General features: G+C 45.4%; 1 long non-coding RNA gene across 1 annotated transcript in view; it reads left to right on the forward strand.

Annotated features, from left to right (window-relative positions):
- The window catches only part of LOC118986423 (uncharacterized), a 59,617-nt gene extending 37,731 nt beyond the window's left edge, over nt 1-21,886 (forward strand). Inside the window, exon 2 of the long non-coding RNA XR_005066375.1 lies at nt 21,766-21,886. This is a non-coding gene — a long non-coding RNA (uncharacterized LOC118986423). The remainder of the gene's footprint in view (nt 1-21,765) is intronic.
- The last annotated feature ends 395 nt before the right edge of the window (nt 21,887-22,281 follow it).

The raw sequence follows: 22,281 nt of genomic DNA on the forward strand, positions 1-22,281 counted from the left end.
CCTTTTTGTTATTTTCAACTCTGATTTTACAGTTGAGTTGTAATGTGCGACCAAATGCATTACATGAGTGTTTGCTTTTTTTTTTTTCTTTTTGGCCTCATGGAAGTACCTAAAGAGATGGAATGTGACACACCCGGAGAATGAGGCACTCAAGGGACCTAAGAACTTGAGAAGGCCAGGAGCAGCAGGATCCCTCCTCTCTACACCAAGCTTTGCCAGTGCTAACTGGGGAGCAGAGAGCCACTGAGCTCCCGGGATGATGAGTTTGAGAGTGTGTGTGTGCCCCGTTACACAAAGACGTGTTCCCCTGATCTTTGTGGAAGGAGTTAGGGAGAATCTCTCACCTGTGAGATTGGTTGTAGATTCTGCTCAACCGAAGTCATCCTCACGTAGAGCCCTGCGAGAAAGTGCTCTTTGGCTCTGTAGACCAGGAAGGACCCATGTGATTCCAGTACATATTTTTTAATTCTCTCTCCTCGGTTGCTGAATTTTGTATTTCATAAATTTTCTAGTTTAAGTTGTTTTAAATTATACCTTGCTTTGGTTCAGTGTGTTGGTAATTTTTGTGAGAAGAGAAATTTTTTTTATGTTTAATTATACATGGCATAGAAGGTAAATTGCAGACTTTTTCTAGGTTGACTAGAAATTATTATTATATTTTTTAAAGAGCAATTTTGTGGTTAAACGGTGATGTTTTAACTTTAAAGAGACCACTTTCTCCCATTTGGGCAAAATTTGTTATCAGTTTGCACATGCTTTAATGAATGAAATTGAAACCCTTTCCTTTGGCCAGCGCTGGAGTCAGGGACTCCAATAGTGCGTGTGCTTTGTTCCACAGGCTCCTGGTCTGAATCCTTCCATCTATTTACTTTTCACATTTTCAATACTGCTTAGCACATTCAGCTTTCTAAACCATTGGCGGCAACTGTTACATAATCATGTTGCAGCGAAGCATTTTTACATTTGGTTAGAAACAGACCCCAATTAGGAGATTAAAAAAAAAACAACTTGTGAAAGTGGACGTGAGAGTGGGGTAGAAACCCTAGCTAACTGATTTTAACGTCACATGTGTGTTTGCTCAGTGGGACCTAATAAGGCTAATGTGGAGGTCCCTTTTCTAGTGAGGATAGGAATTGTTTTAGTTGGGGTAAGCTAAGCTATGCTGAGTATCAGACCAACTCTATTTGAGATCTCAGTAGCTCAGTCCCTAACATGCCATTGCCTGTCCATGTGAGATTTACTACAGGGCTAGTAGCTCTCTAGTGTAGCTCCCTTCTAGGCAGTGGCCCAGGGGTCCAGCCTGCTGTCATCTGTGCTTCCAGGTCACCACTGTAAGGAAAGTGGGTCACATCAGCTTTTAAAAGCTTCAGACTCAGGAGTGATGCTCATCTTTGCCTAGGGTCAGCTGGTCAGAACTTCTCGTGCGGCCTGCCATGTGCTGAGGTGTAGGGGTGCTAGGCAATGTGGAGGAACACATGGATATTCTCTGAGCAGTTAACCTCTTTGCCACAGGCATATTTACCACTCTCCTTCCTTATTTTACCTCCTTAATGCTCACTTTGCACATAAATAAACTAGGTAAGGTTAGGCCTGAAGCATAGAACATAAAGAGTTAACTATCCCGGAGAGCAATGGCCTCCAGGTGAGTGTATCAGCATCACCTGGGAACTTGTGACAAGCAGAGGTTCTTAAGCCCCACCCCCATAGGCCTTCTGAATCAGAAACTCTATAGAGTGGGGGCCCAGAAAGTGTTACAAAAAGCCCTCTCGGTGCAGGCTCAAGGTGGAGAACCATTACCCTACATTAGTGATTTTCAACCTTTTTCATCTCATGGCACACATAAACTAGTTACTAAAAGTCTTAGCCACACCAAAAATACATATTTTGGTGATATGAGAAAAACAAGTATGATTTTGATTCATTGATATTGAACCACCATTGTTGTATCGACTGTTGTCACTTTTTTATTTGACAGTCTAAGGGAAAAGAAGTCAGTGCCCCTGACCTCTTTAGGTATTGCATGTTTCAAAAATAGTCAGGTACTGCATGTTTCAAAAATCCTTATGGCACACCGGTTGAAAATCATTCCCCTAGGTGAATGGATTGTCTTTCCCACCTGTTGAACTGTAGTCAGTGAATCAGTCCTGCAGTGCTGATATGCACTTTCTAATGTATTTGTGTAGTAAACATGTGCTCTAACGTGAGCACATACATGTTAATAGGAAGCACTTTGAGAGTTTGTACTGTATTTCAGCATTTTACAGATTTAACCCATCTGTGTTTGTCACAGCCATGTGTTAAAGGTATTATTGCCCCCATTTTATAAATGAGGAAACTGAGGCAGAAAGTGGTTTCATAGCTGTTGAAGGGTGGTGCCACAAGGTCAAACCACGTACCGTTGCTGGCAAGTGGAAGAAGCGGGATTTGAACCTGGACAACTGGCTCCCCAATCCACTTACCTGCTGTGTGAATCTGCTTGCTGAACCTAGGGTGGAAGTCTAGTATGCCCTGCAGTAGTTTTTCACTTTTTTTTGAATGGAGACTGGGTCAGAACTAGCAGGAAGTGTGGTGTGTCAGTGGCAGTTCACACTACAAGTTCAGCCCCCTCACCACCAGCTTCATTCGTTGGTGGTTTACTTGCGTGGTGGTGGTAGGGGGAAGGCGGTGACAGTGTTGGCCAATCTGAAAACGCATGGCTAGGCAGCAGTGGCCGCCATTTAAAACCGAACAATGAATAGAATGGGCTTGTTAGGAGTAGAGCAGTGTGGCTAATGGGAAGTGTTTTCTCAGAGTGAGGTTGTTCGGTCACACCAGGAAAACATTTTCTTCAGTTAAACTGTGTGCGAGCTTCAGGCTTATGAGAGAAACCTGTTCTCATAAGCTTCCTTTTGATTCTTCTCGGGTCTTTCATTTTTCATCATCACCTGCCCTCTCTGAGATGCTCATCAGAGGCCTGATTCCATGAGGCAGCCTCAACCAGGTTTTGGTTAAGTTTGTATGAGCTGGACTGGAGTTTTAATAGAGAAAATGTGTTTTCACTTCCAAGAAAATTGATAAAAGGTTAATCCTCTTCCACTTGTGAAATTCTGGTAGAGTTAGGCAGATGTGATATAATCGTTTGAATTTTGAACTGATTTGATTGAAAAGGATTTTTCAAATGACATTGAGAAGTACTTTTTAAGCAAGTTGTTTTTCCTTGGGTCCTTTAAAGTTTTTAAATTATTAACTGCATTTTCTTTCTTACAGGTGGGTCTATTATTTGTTGTTGTTTAGGTGTACTTTGCTGGCCCATGCGTTCCCTTGCCTTCTTTTTCTCTTGCGCTCAGCAGAGTAGAACTGAGACAGCTTCTTGGCAGCTCTGTGCAGCACGGTACCAGCTTTGACTCTAGGTAAAGGATAAAGATAGAATCGGCCCTTTCGGTTTTCATGTTGGCCAGGAACAGCTGCTATGCTTTGTATAGCTCTGAACATAACATTTCATTCCACAATTGCTGAAATTTTTAGTTTTCTGGAAGCTAGGGCTTTAACCATGGGGTTTTCACATTCACACTTGGAGCCTAGAATTTCCCTTTGAGAAACAGTTGCTTGTCTAGGAGTTTAGTAATTTACAAGAACAGAAATGGTGGAAGGGAGAAGGGGGGAGATTATTTGCCTAAGCTGTTTTAAAGATCCAGTTTCTTCTTTTCCTTTCCTTTCATCACTTCCTTTTCCAGTCTCTCTTAAAATGTTTTAATTTCCTTAGGTACTTTAACAGAGATGCAGATAATTAGAGTAAATCTTGAGTCAGATCTAAACTAAAGAAGAAAGAACTAACCTAAAAAAGAGCAACTGAACTCGCAGTAATTGAATCGCTGAGCCCTGAGCACAGATTGCCAGACCAGCTTGCCTGGGAGGAAGATGTGGGAACCCTGTGCCTGTGAAGGGCTGTGCCCCCTTTAAGAACCAGCTCCTCTGAGTCCCGTGTGGTGTCCCAGTGGCATTCTGCGCTGAGGTATATCTGGGTCAGAGTTGCAACGTTCAGCCTGAAAAAAAAAGTGAAAGCCATTTGGGGTTGGGTGTTTGGAAAACATTTTCTCCCTTCTTCGAGACCTAGTGCTCTTGGTTTTTGTAGAGAGAATCCACTTGTTTTTTCCCTGTCCTTGCTGTTTAGGAGAGCAGCTACATATGTGAATTGAGGATCTGTTGGAAGAAATGTAACAGGGCTGCCTCAAAAAGCAGGAATAAAAGATGCAACCATTAGAAATAAGTTTTCCTCCCTTCTCCTTAGCCAGCCATTCAGAGTGGGAAACAGGATGCCAGACTCACCTTGAGTAGGAGGAGAGGTTTCCCGAGGGCCGCTTTGCCTCCCCCAGCCCATTTTTCTTCCAGAACACCTCAAGGCCATGTGGTTGTAATACCTAAGCTGAGAGTCCTCCTCTGGTTAGCTTCCTCGGGCCTGCCGCAGGGAGGCCTTATTTGTTACTAGTTGCCACTGTCCTCCTCCTGCTTCCCGTGCTCCTATGCTGCATACATCATCAGTTCCCCTTTTCTCTTCCTCCAGCTCACAGCATATGATCCACTGCCTATTTTCTTGAGATTAGTAATCACTAAAATAATTTGAGTGCCTACTGTGTGCTCATTTATCTTTCCAGCCTCTGAAGGGTTGTACCCCTTCATTGCTAATGCTTTCACATTTTATTTGGAAACCACACACTCTCCTTCCTGGGGACTTCTTTCCTACCAGCCCTCATTGCCATCTCAGTGGCTTAAAATGGATGTTCCTCATTTTCCATCCTGGACCCTCTTATCTCTGAATGTCTGCTCACCTAGCTTAAGCCTCCTCACCTCTCTGTGGATGGGTCAATCCCACAAGCACTCATTATCCCTGATTTCTCACCAATTCACTAATCCCATAGTACCAAGACCCCCCCTTCTGATTCCTCTCCTTGCCTTTGTTTTCCAAGTGTCTAAAAGTGAGTTTCTCCCAACCCGATTAACAATCACCTTTCTGGTGCCTCAGGAAATTTAGCCTGTGGCAAGAGCAATTTACTCCTTAGCTCTTCCTGCTTCTTCAGGTCCCTGCAGAACTTTGAAAGGTGTGCAGGTTTACCTTTCCCTATCTGTTCCTTTTGTTCCCATTGTAGCTCCATCTCATTCCCCTAGTATCCATACCACCTTCAAACAGGCTTTCTCAAAACTCTTGAGGGTATTTCCCCCTACCACTCCAGTTTCCCCCACCCTGCCCCCATAATCCCCACCCCCCACACACACCCCCTCTATAGTCAGGTCCTTACTGGGTATCAGCTCCTTCCACCCTCTCTTCCAGTTTTAATCTGGGCTTAAAATCAGTATTGTTTTGACAACACTTAGTTCTCTTACTTTCTCATGTTTTCTTTTTTTTCCCCCTCAGCCAAGTGGGGAGCTCCTGGAATCCCCTCCCTCCTAATCTAGTTAGTAGATCCATTGCTACTGATTGAGGTGACTGACAGATGCATTTTAATATCAGGAAATGTTTGAGAGCCTTAAGTGAATATTGCCCCCCCCCAATCATTTGAAGGGAGATTTCAGTCTTCATTTGTTTATTTTTCAGAAAGGCTTTTTCGTTCTCACCTTCAGAGGACACCTGAGAAAGCAAGGACAGAGCCGCCATCCCCCCCCCCTCCCTGAACACCTTTTAATCAGTTACTTTGCCCACTCCCTTCTCTGTGACTCTTGAGTCCTATAGTTAACATAATCTCTTTTATAACCAATTTATTTTATTTATGCATTGCAATTTATATAAGAACTGTTTGTGCTTAGAAGACTTAGTTTTAATTCTTGGCTTCTATTTAAAAGGCTCAGTAACACACCTATTACTTTTTGTTAATTGCAAAGCAAACATCCTCCACAAGACCCCACACTATTCTGGGACCCCTTTGAGATTCCCAGAAATTGCTAGTGCTTGGGCCACATTTACACCTATATGTAGATTTACAAAAAAACCTCCTTGGTGCATCTATGGCCTAGAAGTTGTGATAACACATGTATTCAGAAAGAACAAAACCACAGAAACCAAATGACATGGATGGGGCTCATAAGCATCTCCGCCCTCTTCCTTTCTTTAGGATGAGTTCTGCTCTAAAATTACAACTGTTTATAGCAGGCATTGGGAGATTGTTCAGGGGATTGATTTCACTAACTTTTATTGAATTACTGCCATGTTGTGTCAGATGCCATTTAAGATGAATTACATGGTTGGTCTTATCTTCACAAGAAAAAGGAGGGTTTTTTTTTTTTTTTTTAAGAAAAGGGAAGGTTTTAAAGCCTGATCAAATTTATGGAATCTTCCCCACCCCCACAAATGAATACCACATACATTTTACATAGTTTCAAGGGCATGAATCTTATCTGTAGAAACTGAGCATATCAGCCCTAATAGGTGGCCCACAGTAGACTCATATTTACAGAATGAGTTAAGTAAAAAAGCCTACTGTGTGCCAGGCGGTGGGCCGCACTAGATTAAATTGGGGATGAGAGGGAGGTGAGCATTTTCATACCATAAGAAGTGCAGTTTGATTATTTTCCTTCTTGTATATATTTTAAAATAATTTTAAATTACAAAAAATTAAGTGTATAGTGACATTAAATTATGCTTTCATTTTTTGAAAATTACCATATTCCGATGGTATTTCAGGTTGCATTTAAAAAGCAATACCTGCTTTTTAAGCTTGATCTTTAAACATATTTTCTCCATTTTCACACAGTGACCTTCATGTTTGAGGTAGGACCAGGCCTGAACAGGTCTTGGGAAGATGGAGCAGGGTGGCGATGGCTCCCCTGGGGGAAGTCTGGTTTAGGAGACATCCCTCCATTGTTGGTTTCAAGGGTCATTTCCCATTTTACACTGAACCTGATAAACTTTTCGCGGAAGAATCTTGGCTGAGTAAGTTACTTTTGAGATCAGCTTATCCCCTCCCCTGCCTGCAGGTAAAACCATGCAAGGTCATCTTTATTTTTGCCTTAGGGCTTAAAAGCTCCAGGCGCAAACAAAATAAGGACTACAATCTGGTACCCAGGATTACTGGAGAAAGAAAAGATACGATAGACCTGTGCTGTACGTACCGTACAATAGTCAGACAGCTGCTGGCCACGTGTAGCTATTTGAGCTTAAATGAAACTTAAATAAAAATTTAAAATTTAAAATTTAATTCCTTAAGTCACATTAGCCACATTTCAAGTGCCGGCTGGTCGTTGTGTGGCCAGCAGTTATCATGTTGGACAGTATCTACAGAGAATGTTTTCATCCTTGCAGGACTTTCAACTGGACTGCTTTGCCCCAGATCACACCAGTTCAACCAGCTGTTTTCACTCAGTATCTACCATGTTAGTTTTATATGATAGGCTCTTCGAAAGTGGGAGAAGGATGGGTTTGGTTCTTGTTTTATATTTGAAGTTTTGTGTAGATTTGTAACCTTAAGTTTAGGTTTTTTAAGCACTGCCCCCCACATCGGCTGTTTTATGATGGCCCATTTCCATTAGCAATTTTCATGGTTTGACACTGATGTTGTACGTATGTTTTAGGGCTGCATGTGTTAGGTATTCCGTAATCACAAGCAGTTCATTTTCCAGTGCCTGGGAGCCCCCTGGCCCTCCTGTCCCACCTCCTCCGGGACCTTATTTCCCATCTGCTCCTTTCTCTCTCTGGACATTATTAGGTTTTCTTTTAAACAGAACTGGCTTAATTCTGCCATCCACAACCAGTCTCTTCCTACTGTATTCTCTTGATGATTCTCTCCCAAAAAGGGGATTTATTCCCTGTATCTTGGTTAATTGCTTTGCCTCATTCTGTTGCCAATGCAGGAAGCCCAGTGTCTCTCTGGCGCTCATTCCTCACAGCCAGGTTGGCCGCTTGCTCTCTTCATGTCTGTTCCTGAGGTGGCGTTACAGTAGCCGCCTAGCAGGGTTATGTGCCTCTAATTGCCCATATTTTAAACTGCTGCCCATGGCTTTTAAAAATGTGATGAATTTCACTGCAGGATGGAAAAAAAATGGGAGACCCTTCAGTGGGATTCTACAGCCGTAGGGTATTAAAGTCCATCCCTGTGAGAAGGAACCTTGACCTCCTCATAACTTTGCCAGTGTTGTCTTTGCCATTTCCCCCAGTCCACTCTCCCTCCTTTCACACGACTGGTATAGTCGGGGCTCCAAGGGCTTTGCTTGAATGGGCCAGAAACTTGCATTTAGACATGGGATCGCTGCCTTTTTGTGTATGTGCCAAATAAGGGCATTAAAAAAGTCTCTATCATCTACTGTCTTTGTCATCTCATTTTAAAAGGGCATTTAAACCTTAGAAAAAATGGAACCAGCATTGTGAAAATCTCAACAAATTTTTACATTCCACCTGAGAAGGGTGAAAACTTAGGCAGGTCGGAGCTAATGCTTTTGCGATGCTATGCTCCATCTGGAAGTACCTCTTGGAGTCTCTGTGCTTTTTCTGCATGCATTTCCATCTAACTAGAGGAAACGACTTCTGAAAGGGGAATCTTTCCTTCAAGCTCAGGTTTGCTTCTGCCCTGCTGCAGTGATTTTCAAACAGTGCACCATGGGAATTTTTAAAGCAGACAATACCTGAGTTTAGTCAGGGCCACTGACCTCCTTTCCCTTATGTTGTCAGACAAACAAAAATAACAGTCAACATAACAATATCCATCTAGTGTGAATGAATCAGAATGATACCCTTTTTTTTGTCAGATCAGCAAAAAATATATTTCTTGATGTACCTCAGAGTTTTAGTAATCAGCTGTGAGATAAAAAGGTTAAAAATCACGCCCTGGTGTTTGACTCATAACCCATTTTCCCCTGGACTGGAGTCCATCTCTTTGTGTCATGTCTCCTCTGTCTCCCAGCCCAAGTACCAGTGTTCAGGGCCAGGGGGCTCTGTCGTTCAGCTCTTGGTGGTTTTAACATCTGAAAAAACAGTAGACTAATGTCTGAGAAAGATCATCATCCTATTTTAGGTCTTCACATTGATACCACATCTTGCCTGTCCTATGTCTGGGGTACAAAAATAGTATAGAGCATCCTGAGTAACTAATCTTAACCGTTACAGAGAATGCACATTGTTCTGTGCACTCTGCTAGACTTGGCTTCAAGCACATTGAAAGCAGTAGGGGTGACCCTGGACCTCAAACTGCAGAAAACTAAAGAGACCCATTTTCGAAATGAAGCCAGTTTGGTGGCTGAAGCAGTAGAAATGGTAAGTGTGAAGAAGCTGTGAAAGCTTTAAGGCCNCATCATCCTATTTTAGGTCTTCACATTGATACCACATCTTGCCTGTCCTATGTCTGGGGTACAAAAATAGTATAGAGCATCCTGAGTAACTAATCTTAACCGTTACAGAGAATGCACATTGTTCTGTGCACTCTGCTAGACTTGGCTTCAAGCACATTGAAAGCAGTAGGGGTGACCCTGGACCTCAAACTGCAGAAAACTAAAGAGACCCATTTTTGAAATGAAGCCTGTTTGGTGGCTGAAGCCGTAGAAATGGTAAGTGTGAAGAAGCTGTGAAAGCTTTAAGGTCTGGCAACTTCAGTGGATTAATGTGTCCCTTTGTTTTCTCTTTCCACAACCTAAAAAAAAAAAAAAAATGGAATTAAAGGAGCACTTGCCTAATGTCATGAATGAAAATAATAATATTTGACTATAAATTTGGGTTGTATGGAATATATGAATAACATAATTCTTTCAAAATCTTTATATAAGATAGGCAGAACCAGAATTACTTTCCATATCTGTGTTCCAGACTCTCATCCCATTAAATGAATCTTGGCTAGTAGCATACAAAAAAATCATCACCACGGTTAGTACTTGCGTGTGTGTGTGTAAAGCCTTGAAAGGATTCTTGTCTTGGCCAGAGCACAACCTTAGGGGTTAACTACAGGAAATAAAGAGAAACTGTGGTTTTTTTCCTTATATCCTACAAATGGCATTTTCACCACGGTCAGGTAACAAATGGTTGTATAATCTGTTAGACCTTTTTAACCCCCTGAGGAAAATTCTGTTTCCAGATTGGGAACATTCCAGGATGTCACTGGCCTTTAACAGAGTTATGGAAAAGTGTCAGTTCTGAGTCCAAATCTGTTAAGTGGTGACCAGGGCCATACTCTCGAGGTGTATTTTGAGTTCTGCATTTTGTCTGTGGGGCCGGCAGAGCACGAGGTTGGGTTTGTGTGAACATGTACGTGCCTGGGTGGACTGCTTTTTCTTTTCAGAGTTGTAATGAAGCATCTTAAAGGGCTTTGAAAAAATTTCCTCGGGCATGTTTAGTGAGCACGGTAGATGCCGTTGTTTCGCAAGTTTTCTACTTTCTTTGTCTGTACAGGTTGTTCCTGACGTCGTGGCTGGGAGGAAGTTGAGGATGTTGAAGAGGGCTCGCCGTTTGGCTGGTGGGGCAAACCGGTTAGCTGGCTCCTGTTCTCAGATGTCCCAGTGACAGGGCCAAGTCCTGTGGCTATAGGAGAGGGGCCACGGCTCTGGTCTCTAAACACCCTTTGTTGCCCCATTATTTGGCCTCATAAAAAAAGATCCTAAAAATATTGCCTTATTTTGAAGTGTTGGCATAGAGGTTAATGATGTGGATTTAATCTGTAACCTGGTTCCTGTTGCTTATTTGCCACCGTTTTTCCCATGGCCTTGCCTCTGCTGTCATCACTCCGCCACTTCTCTCCTGCCCGGCCCTCTGTCCTCTGAGACTGTGACGGGGGATGCGGTAGTTAGGCAAGGACGCTTTTCTTTTCTTCCGTTGACTTTGGAAAGATTCCGTGTAGTCCAGAAACAGGAATGCTGGGGGGCTATTTTAAACATCAGATCTTATCGTTCTCTGAACCTGTTAACCTCACAGATGTTGGTGTGATGCCAAGAACACGGAACTCCTGGCCTCAGATGGCGGGGAGTCAGGGTCCTCTGCTCGGATGTGTGAGCTCTGGCTGGCTGGCCCACCCCGTAAATGGCGCCCAGCCCCACAACTGTCTTGTATAAGGAGTGGAGTTTGCTGCCATTTCCCATCCTGGGTACTCACAGGAATGCTCATAGTGAGGCAGGTGGAAGGGCTTTTGACGCCAGACTTAAAGACACGCCAGCATTCCAGCAGAGCTGAATCTCATCCGAAGACTTGAGCCTGGGAGGGATATCGGAGATCACGTCCTCATTACTCTGCAGACGAGGGGACCAGTGTATTCCAGGCTATTTGCTTATGCAAGGAAGCACATGGTGTACTGTTCTCTGTTCCAGTGGTTCAAGGGTGTTATTAAATGCTGCTGAATCGTTTTAATACTAGTAGTTTAAACTCCAGAGTTTTGCTTGAGCTACTGTAACTAACTTCTGGGGCATGTGGGCTTTGAAGACAGCTCTTACATTTGTTGCAGAAAGAAAGCAAACACATACGTGAGCCCAGAAAGTGAGCTCTCTTTCTTGGAAGTGGCCAAGCCTCTCCCACACTGAGGCACAAGGAGTGCTGGTACATTGGACTTGGAGACTTTCAAAGTCGGAGCTGAAATGGGTGCTGGGTAGGTGTTGCTCAGGCATTGTTCCAAGGTTCTAGAGGCCAGTAATATTTTAAACAAGTCAAACAGCCCCTTGAGGCGAGCTGCAGGAAGTCCAGCCCTTGGTTTCGTGTTGCTTCGTGGTCAGCGGGAGATAAAAGTGTGGACTGTTGGAGGCAAGGCCCCTCCTCTCAGTGGATGGCAAACTGTTAAGGAAAGATAAAAGGGAAGAGTAGGGATGTTCTTTCTGAACAACAGGAGGGTTCCTTTATCACAGACATTTCAAGTAAAATGAAGGGGGTTAGCAAGAGATCATCTGCTTTATGATTACAAGTGCACTAAAGCAATTTCTGTTGTGAAAATATTGGTAGAGGCTGTCTTTTTTCAACCAAAATAGTTCGTTCCACAGGGAGTGTTTGCATCACATACTGCTGAGGTGAATAGGCATGAGCTTGGGTTTTCAGATCTTTGTGCTCCAGAGACTCTCCCTGTGGAGTATTTGACCCACGCGAACCTGGTGGAAGTGTCAGGCTGTCTGTGAGCTGAGCCGATGAAGAGAGTGGTCCCACCTGGTTTGCCAATGGGAACACAGGCCAGGCCACTGTGACCTGGCTCAGGTACCAGAGAGGGTAAGGGAAGGAACCTGGTATTAATCTCCCCTTTTAGAGTTTCCTAACTGTTCTTTTTAACTTGTGGGGGTTGAGGGGTGGCATACAGGAGCTTGCAAACAGGTGTCTGTTTCTCAGGGTGGGGTTTGTAGAATGTGAACCCACATGGAAGAGCCTGGGCACGGTTGGCTCCCTCTGTGAGCTTAGTCAACACATAAAGGGACCAACGTGCTTTGAGCACATTATGCACAAAAATATCGGAGGCTGCTGGGCTGGGGGGCTCAGCCCAGGTGCGGGTGCAGCAGCAGTGCAGTTAGATACCCCAGCGGAGCAGTTGTCCTGAAGTAGTCACACTCTCCTCAGAAGGTTGGGGAGGAATGCCACGAGGGCCTGAGCACCTCAGACTTCCTCCAGGACCATGCCAGTCCACACCCCTACTTTCCTTTCAAGGTGCCTCTGCTGGTCAGCTCAGTGCTGCAGGTGGGGGCAGAAACCTGCCCCATGTGCTGCCTTCCCTTCCAGTGCCCCGTCCTACCCCTCGGTAGCTCTTGAGTTTGCTCAGTTTACGTTAAGAAAAATCCATTGGCTTGCTAGTGTTTTTTTGGTTGGTTGGCTTACGATAACCACTTATCAAACACATATATCTTGGAGTATTTGTTTTTCTTCATAGATATAGTGGTGAATAATTTTCTTAGAGGCAGAATACAGGGGGAAGAGGTCATCCATTAGTAAGCACAGAGAACAGGCCATTGAGCTCTGTACATTCACCAAGCACAGTCATTCTCAGCTGACAGTTTGTGATGTCTGGTTACCCGCTGTGATACTTTGACCACAGCTCACCGCTTTTCCAGTGGGCGAGGAAAGATGTGATCTCCTCCTTCCACTGCCTTCTCTGAGCTAGTAGAGTAGAAACATTTCCAGCCACACTGTCTTTAACAAAGTAACTTTTATTTTATAGGGGCCCACTGTGCTGAACCACCCTGAATTCTGGGAATTTAAAGCCCAAATCCTAGGTTAGTCACCTGCCCTAGAGGTACTTAGCTTGCATCCAGCTCCTCCTCAGGAGAAAAGTAGAGAATCCTGTTTTTGCAGCTGCTGACCCTTTACCAGAGCCTGTCAGAAAGGCCAGCCCCACAACCTCAGGGCCTGTGAAACAGTTGCAGGATATTGCCTAAAACTCTCAGCAAACTGCTACTGAACTTTACCCCACCTTCCTCCCTCAGGCTGTAAATGTGACTGAAGACAGGACATCCACTTCACAGGAGTGTCCAAAAGAGTCCCATCACTAAGATCCAGTTGCCTCACAGGCTGGGTGCGGTGCTGGGTGTCAGCTGCACTGTGGCAGGTTCTGTAGCTGAGAGGGAAGAGGTGTGGGGACTGGGTGAGTGGGCCTCCTCCTGTGGGAGCCAGAGGGTGAACTTCCTTGATTAAGCAAACGTGAAGCGGACCGGTATTTATGCCAGCAGCAAACTGAAGCTGGAGGGGTTTTATTTCCTGTTCATCATACAGCATATTCTACTACTTATCGTCAGTGGGGTTGCATTTGTAATGAACTCTATTATATTTACTTTTCATTATTAAACTAAGGGGCTGGAGCCAAAATACTTTTAAGATCCAAAAACTGGCCCCTGCCCTCAAAGCGCTGTCAATCCAAGAGTGGAGACCCAAGGGGGCCCCATGGGTGAATCAGAGCATTGGCGAGAGCTGGCCCAGTGGCGAAATAAACTGGAATGTTGGAAGGTAAAGAGCACAGCATCCGTAGCTTGTCCTGGGGGGGTGCCGTACCATTTGTAAAGTGTTTTAATAAATATTCCTTTGATTGATGTCGTACTGTAGGGTATGGTAGGTAAGGTATTCTTGGCCTCGTTTTCTAAACGAGAGAATGGGGGCCCAGAGACTTAAAGCTGCTCCATTGGTGACCAGTGGAATTTCCAGTCCAAGGTTTAGACTCCGCATCATGTGCTCTGTAAGCTACACTGTACTGTGGTTGATTCTCCCGGTGTATGCTTTAGAATCCTATAGTATCATGAAAAGGGGGCTATCCTTTTAGAAGCCTGTGATCTTGATTTGGTCTCCCACCCACTGCAGGATCCTCTGCTTGAATATTCCCAGGGACAGCAAGCTCATTCTCTTATGGAGCCTCATTCCATTGTGGGCAGCATTAGTTGTTTAAAGCTCTGGTATAAAGACTAATGGAGGCCCAAACCTGCTTCTTCGTGCCTCCCACCCAAACCCCATTCCTGCCGTGGTGGGCATGTGGGAAGAATGGGCCCCTTTTCCACACACCAGGCCTTCAGGTGTTTGCAGCCAGTGTTGCGTGTGTCCAGTTCTTTCTCTTCCATGGGCTAAGCATCTCTAGTTCCTGCAGCTATTTCTTACTTCCTCCCGGACTTGGTTCCCAGTTCTCTAGTTTGCTAATTGCCCTTCTTTGAAGGGTTTTTTAGTGGTCTTCCTTGTGATACAGCAGAAAGTACAAGAATTTTCACCCTCCCCCTTAAGAGCTTCTACGGGGGTTGGTGACACAGTACAGTACCCAGATGATGTGCTGTGCAATCGTGCACCTGAAACCTAACCAGTGTCACCCCAATACACTCAATAAAAAGGAAAAAAAAGAAAACCAAATAAATAAAAGTTTTAAAACAGATTTACAATATCAGATACTGCAAAGGATGCAGAGCAGCCAAAACTCTCACATGTGGCCGGTGGGAGGGTGAATTGGTAAAACCTTCCTGGGAACCTGCTTGGCAGTATCTCCCATAGCTTGTGTGTGTGTGCCCCGTGACCCAGCAATTCTAGTCCTAAATAAATATGTGTCTGTATGTATGTGTGCACCCCAAAAAGCTGTGCAATAACCAGCAAATAATCTAATATTGCCTTATAAGATTTGGGGAAGAATTTGGGGATATATGTAAAGTGCCTAATAAAGTTTCTGGCTCAGAGTTTATGTCATAAGCAGTCAGTGCCCCATAGTTATTGGGAAAGGGACATGTAATTGGACATATACTAGACTTCTGGCAGACTCTGACTTAAATTCTTTTTTCTGTTATGGTAGTACGCATCTTTTCTGTTTTTAAACTTCTCAGTCAAGGAGTGATGTGGAAGCCTCTCCTGACCCGTTTTTGATGAGCCAGCAGAGTAGACCTTAGGGTGGATCCTCAGTGTAGCCCCTGCGGGACACTCTTCCTAAAATGCCCTCTACCAGAACCCCGGAGACCCTCCTCTGCCCCGGGGGGGGGGGGGGGGGGCGGGTGAAGGTGCTCCCGGGCCCTCCGCCCAGCGCGAGTGCTTCCTTCTTCGGGCTCCTTTGGCTGCCCACCCCCTTTCTCACTGGTTTCTTCAGGCAGAATAGAAAACCATACAGGTTTCTGCTGAGTTGGGCAACAAAATGATGAAATCCCAGATCCTGGAGGCCTGGCAGAAAAGCAGTGTGTGGGAAAAGATGGGCTCACCTGGAGGAGGGGGCGGGGCGCTAGAAGACACGTGGCCGCTGCGTGGCAGCTGCATCTTGGCTTCATGCGTCTGGTGGTCCTTAGATCCTGGCTGGGAGACCTGCTCCCAGGAGAGCTGCGAGGTGTGGGCTCTGCTTCGTCACAGTCTTACTGGCCGACAGCAAAGCCTGCAGTCAGGACTTTGACCCATTTCCTCCCTCGAAAGAAGCCAAGAGCCCTGCGGAGGGATGCAGGAAGAAGAATGGGGTATCCTAGGATGGTTTTATCTAGCATGTACCAGAAAAATCTCTCCACCTTTCCAGCAGTTTATATTTTAAATAGTAAATGGAATCTGACTTACACAGAGAAATCTGGTAAGCAGAACCCTGTCCTTTGAATCAGCATTTGCCTTTCTGCTGAAATTGTATGTAATGTGACGATTAAAATGTCCGAATTATTTTTAAGAGAGAAACTCCTTCCAGTATGGAACCTGTCACTTTCCCATAAGCCCCACTTTGCCCCCTCACTTTACTGAATACGGTTCCTTCACCCAAGGACAGTGAACCAACCGTGCCTTTTGGAAAGGACATCAGCAGCTTCCATTAGACCCACTGGAGCAGCTGAAACCTCATCAGTACAGGGCACGCTCCAGGCAGCTGGGGGGTGAACTCTGTTTGATTTTTCTTCCTCCAGCTGTGAGTCCCATTAAGACACAGACCACAGTAGGAGGTGAAGTAGTTCTGAGGCCAAAGGGGAGCCATGTATAGGCTTGCTTCCCCTTCTGGCTTCCCCCAAACCCCCCTTCTCACAGGCTTCTGTGGCACACTCATGTCCCAGGGGCATCAGAGAGACTGGGTACTGTGAGGGTGCCCAGGGCCTCTGGAAATGCTGGCTGAAGGGCTCAACAGCACCCTCCAAGGAGCTTTTCCTTAAGTGGCATGAGCTTGGTGGATGCCATCTGCTGGGGAAAGATGGCGTTGAGGGTCCATAGCTGGGTGGAGGCTGGGCTGAGTGGTTTTGCTCCCCGAGAGCTGCTGCTGGCCCTGCCTTGTCTGAAGCTAACATCCGGCACATGCCCATTTCTGAGGAAGCTAAAATAGCTCACGCGTACATTAATTTACCCCTTATTTGTTTATTATTATTTTATTGTGGTAAATAAAGCTGAAGTTAGAATGAGTACCTGGATTTTTGCCCTGAGGGTGGCTCCTTTCAAGTCTTTATGGCAGAAAGGGTTTTCAGGGATATCCTTGGTTTTGTGTTGCCCTTCTTCCAGAATTCTGCTAAAAGACAAGTACTGGTTCCCAAGGCTGGGTCACAGTCCTCTGGGAGCTGACACACAGACCACTGGGTCTGAATTTTTCAGCCCCATGTACGGTTAAGGTGTAGTACCAAATAATGACCTCCCTGTGTTGAGAACCTGTGTGTCAGACTTGGTGTTTGCTTAATTTTTGATCCTTGCACTTCTGGCTACTCACTCCCCACCACATGCGCCCTATCGCCTGCCCCCCACTACTTCCCATGCACATGCATTTTTGGGAGCCAAGCACCTGAAGTATGGGCATCCCCATCAGAGTTCCCTTTGGTTCCAGGTCTGCATTCCATTTTCATGGAGGCACAAGTAACCTGAGCACACAGGTCACTTCTCAGCGGGAGCTCACACTCGTAGATCAGTTAGATCCAGCCACTCGGACAGGACTGGGCTGAGTGGTATCTATAAGCAGAGCCTGGTGGCCTCCTTCCAGTCTCCTTGCCCGAGTTCTTCTAGAACCTGCCTGTGTAGGATGTGGAGTTCCCCGTCCCTCGTGCGGTGAGGGCAGTGAGTGGTTGCAGGCTCTTGTCCTGCACCATGAACTTTGTAGTCTGAGATGGAAGCCCAGTGCTGCCTCCTGCACAAAGAGTAAGGCAGAGGTGAGGGTGGGAGGAGAGAGCTCCTTCCTCCTGGCTAGAAATAGAAGGAAATGGCAGGCTAGGCACTGAACAGTCTGGAAGGGCAGAAGTGACTCAGAATGTGATTGTCAGAAGTCAGAGGATGTGACTATGGGGAGCGCATCTGTTCTCTCAAGCCCTGTGCTAGGAGTTGCAAATTTTGCCCAGAAGAAACTTAACAGAGGTAGACACTGGATTCACATTGTTCTACCACCACAGTGTTGGGGGCAAGTTACTTAATTCTTGCCTGTGTCTGCACCTTCATTTTCTTTTCTGTACACTTCACAGGGTGTTTGATACAAACATTAAAGCATGTGATACACAGAATTTAAAAAGTATTAGCTGTGCTACTACTTCAGAGTTCAAGTTTGGAACTAAGAGCCTGGGGTCATTGGGGATCAGGGAGGCTGGGCTGCATGTGGAAAGTGGCCCCTGAGGGAGGGGATGGAGAAAGTAATGTTCCGGGAGAAGAAACTGAATAGAAATAACTATGGAGACTAGAAAGCAGAAAGGCCAGAAGAGGCTTTGAATGACAGTTTAAAAAGTCTGAGTGTTTCCTGTAGTCTTGAGGCAGAGATCAGAAGACAATCCAAGGGGAGGCCCACACACCTGGTCTTGGGTCCTAGGATTACAGTTTCCCCACCCCTTCGTACTTTGCTGTCTTGAATGTGGACCTAAGGGTGCATCCCCCTTCTTCTTACCAGTCTCCAGAACTGGCTGGAACAGCTCACAGTGCCTATTTGTGCAGGACCCACTCAGCATGACCCTCTAAGGCCCCTTTGGACCAAAGCTCATGTCAGCTGGGGGAGGGTGACTTGCATGGGTGCCACCCAATCCAAGGCAGAGGCTGCACCCTAAGCCAAGAAACACATCGACTTCCTGGAACTCAGAGCTGTCATCGCAGCTGTCCCAGGCCTCAGAGCACACGGAAGGGTGTCCTGGTTAGAGGAGACGGTTTTTGCCCTGAGCTTGGCAGGCAGGGGAGAATGGGCAGTGCCGTGCTGCAACATCGAGTCTGGTTTGGTTCTGTCCCCAGCCAAGACTAGGGAAGAATATTTCCTTTCTGCCTCAGCCCATCCTTCCAGAGATGTCCTTGTTGCTGTTCAGCTCCATAGTAGCTCACAGCATTTTAGTGTCTAAACCCCTCTTAAACCCTCTCAGCCTGTCCTGGGTCCTGTGGAACTGGCCGTCCTAGTTAAGGCTGTTCCAGTCAGTGGACCAACCATCCCAAGTATTTGAGGACTTCGGTCCAGGCTCAGCACAGCCCCTCTCTTGGATTGGTGTTTTAAAGTTCACTATCATTTGGCCCAGAGTAGGGGTGGGGGTGGGGTGGCTTTTCAGTCATCCCAGGCATCTAAATTTAGCCCATCTTTCTTTGGGGCCTTAGGACAGATTTTAGATTGTACCTTAAGAATCTGCCGGGTTTTCAGAAACTGGATAGCTTTGTTTCTACGTTATCTTCCCTTTTATCTTTCATCTCTTTTTTTGCTATTTTGGACCCAGGGACAGCCTTCTTAATCTTCGAGGTTTTACATGGCATTGTCCCATATCACCTGTGGTGGGTGGGGGTGGCTGGCGTCCCCTCCTGTCATCCTCACAGAGGAACCTCTGCCCTCTCCCCCGAGTCATCCCACTTCCACTGGACCTGTGCAAAGCCTGTGTGGGGATGCGGACCCGGAAATTCGGCATCCTCCCTTAGGAGCCAGAGCAGCCTCCCCTTCCCCGGCCTGTGCTGTCACATTTCCCTACAGGAGTCGTCTTCTAGGTCACAGGCTCTGTCACCAGGCTTTCCCCCCTCCCCCTTTTTTCCTTTCCTCCTGAGGTAGTGTTGATAGAAGTAAGGGGTGTCTTGGGTTTTTGTCCAAGAACTGTCCTGTACTTTTCCACTCTGAGTTCCATGAATCCCTCCGGCCTTGTGGAGCCCAGAGTAAACAGGGTAGCGACTCTTGTTACTGAGCTTATTCAAACTATTTACATTCGAGATCAGAGGATCAAAGTTTCAGGGTCAAGTCTGTCAGGCTGGCCCTTCCCCCCACCCCCAAGCCCCCACCCCGGTCTTTCCCCAGGTATACTGAGAGGCTACTGGACTTTTTAAAGTGTCTTTTTCTAAATAAAAGGAGAGAGCCCTGGCTGGTGTAGCTCAGTGGATTGAGCGCGGGCCTGCGAACCAAATGACCGCTGTTCGATTCCCAGTCAGGGCACATGCCTGGGTTGCAGGCCAGTTCCCAGCAGGGGACACACGAGAGGCAACCATACATTGATATTTCTCTCCCTCTCTCCTTCCCTTCCCTCTGAAGATAAATAAAAAAAAATTTTAAAGCCATAAAAAATAAATAAAGGGAGAGAGTATATCCAAATTTTGAGACTCTTAGTTACATTCTGAAAAAATTTCAGAGACTTGTCTCTATGTTTTTATTACTTATAGAAATGTTCAGTTACTTGGAGATCTTGGTGGTTTCTAGAAAAAAGCATGCAACAATTTCTCTCTAGACTCTATTCCTAGCAAAATGTGCCATTAATTTAAAAAAAGAATAATAACTGGGAAATCTTGCTTTTTTTTTTTACTTTGCCTTAGGCATCTTTAAGTTTAGATGGCTGAGGATGATCTGAAAGGATATTTTGTTCCGGTATTTTTGAAACCTCATAGGAATTTTAATAAAATTGACTTAATTCATAGTTTAAGGGAACATGGGTTATATATCAAGTAAAACCAGGATTCTTCTTCCATTTATCCCAGGTAGGTTTCTGAGGTCCCTGGCCCTCCCGATACTGAAAGAAAATGTTAGATGTAGAGACTATGCATATGTCTGTGGGAGGGTCCATAATTTTCCTCAGATCCTTGCCCCATTCAGGGGCTCTCCCGATGAGTTATTCTGTGTTTCTTCATACTATATTGTGCTATATGTAATGCACACTTTTTTTGCCCAAATTTTTGAGGGAAAAGTAAGGATGTGCACTATACATGGGTAGTACTAACTCTGTATCCATATAAATTTTAAATTCTTTATTTATGCTTATGCATTAAAAGTATAACTCTGGAAAGCAATAACAATATCCATATGAAAAATAATACCCTGGAATACAAGAATCAGTTTTGTTTCTAAAAATAAATGAATTAAAACATTAAAAGGAAAGGTTTTTTTCTGAAAGTTTGGGCAAAAAATGTCAGTGCTCAGGATACACGGGAGTGCATTATGCACAGCAAAATGCAGTACTTTGTTCAAAATCCAGAGATCTTTTCAAAAACTGAAAGGGGCCCCCCAAAAAGATGACGAATTGAAGCAGTGAGGTGTGCAGTGAGAGGAGCTGCTTCTGACAGAAACGGCTCCGGAGGCCCCCTCACCGCCCCACCCCCCAGGCACAACAGCAGGTTCCCTGCGTAGGTGCTCAGTAACTCCCTGCACACAGAGGCGTGTCGCTGGGCACGTCACATGATTGGGCAGCTTTTCTTGACACCTCCAAAGGGAATAGACATGAGAAAACACACCAAGCAAGTATTGCTCAACAGGTTTTGTCTGTGTGGCAGTCCATTTTACTTACTTAGTTTTTGTTACAGTTCTTCACTCTTCAGTTGGGTCATGGGATGCTGTTTCCAGAGACCTAGAGAGTGGCCAAACGCTGTCGCTCTGGGAAATGCGGCGTCCCAGTTTTCTCTCGCATTGTGGCGGGCCAGACACAGCTTTCTCCCCAGCCAGGCATTTGAGGCCCTTGGCACCCAGAATAGACATTCTCAGGCTCTTGAAGGGCACATGTAATTTGAGTAGTTTTTCTGCATCTTCTTTACAGAAAAGAAAAATTAGGTATTTGGTCCTGTTTGAACTGTTGTGGACAGTTCTTCCATAACTCAAAGAAAGATGGATAATTCTCTTTCACGTTGAAGGGATGTTCTATGTTTTTTACTTTCTTCAGCTCTTTTTCCCCTTTGTTTCCAATAGTAGTTAATGATGTCTTGCCCTTCAGCCATCAGCATTAACATGTCATTAAGATTCTTGAAGCTCCACCTGGAGCCATTGGTCCAAGCCATTCTGAAGTGATGCTGTTGTTGGCATTGTTGGAACATGCTTCGGGAGTTCCTGGCTGTCTTGGACTCCCACTTGACTGCCACTGCTCTTGCTGGATGCTAACAGACCACTGGGTGGAATCAGCCTAGGAGCTGGGAGCTTTGCTTACGAAGTGCAGGAAATGGGTGGAAAATGTTTTGTCCTTAATTTGTGCCTCCTGGTGGTATTGAGTGGAGTAATATAGAGATGGGATCATTTTTGGTGTTGGCTCCCTCATAATGTCACCTTTTTCTTATTTTTGTAGGTTGCTCCTGCTCTGCTCCAGGGGTGGTGGCTTTGAGGCGTGACCCTGCACACATTTGGGCCCAGCCAGTGCCAGCTCCGCAGTAAGGAAGCTAGTGTGATAAGACCAAAAAAAAAAAAAACCAAACAGGTTGGTTAAACTTCATTGACTTTCCTTGAGTCACAGTAACTCTGAATGTTGAGTCTTCCTTTCTCTCCCTCCCCATGTTCCCTTTAAGTTGTCCTCCCTCTTCTCAGGTCGCCCAAGGCTTTGATGAAAACCACGGTGAAACTGTAACTGAATTGCTAGTTCTTCTTGGCCTATTGGGCCTGAGGTGTGGGATGAGAAATCTCGGAGAGAGTGCCTAGTGTTTTGTCTCAAAAGAAGAGCAGTGCTTCAGACAACCCCATTTCCTGCTTCTTCCTCCCCACCCACAATTCCAGACTATTTGCGTTAAAAACTGGATTACTAGGCCAGTCCACTGGGCCGTGTCAGTGAAGATGATGATTTCTTTTCATACCTGTGATTTGGGATTTT

This window comes from Sturnira hondurensis, unplaced genomic scaffold (assembly GCF_014824575.4).
Source record: "Sturnira hondurensis isolate 20B ecotype Veracruz unplaced genomic scaffold, ASM1482457v3 Scaffold0004271, whole genome shotgun sequence".
Lineage (NCBI taxonomy): Eukaryota > Metazoa > Chordata > Mammalia > Chiroptera > Phyllostomidae > Sturnira > Sturnira hondurensis.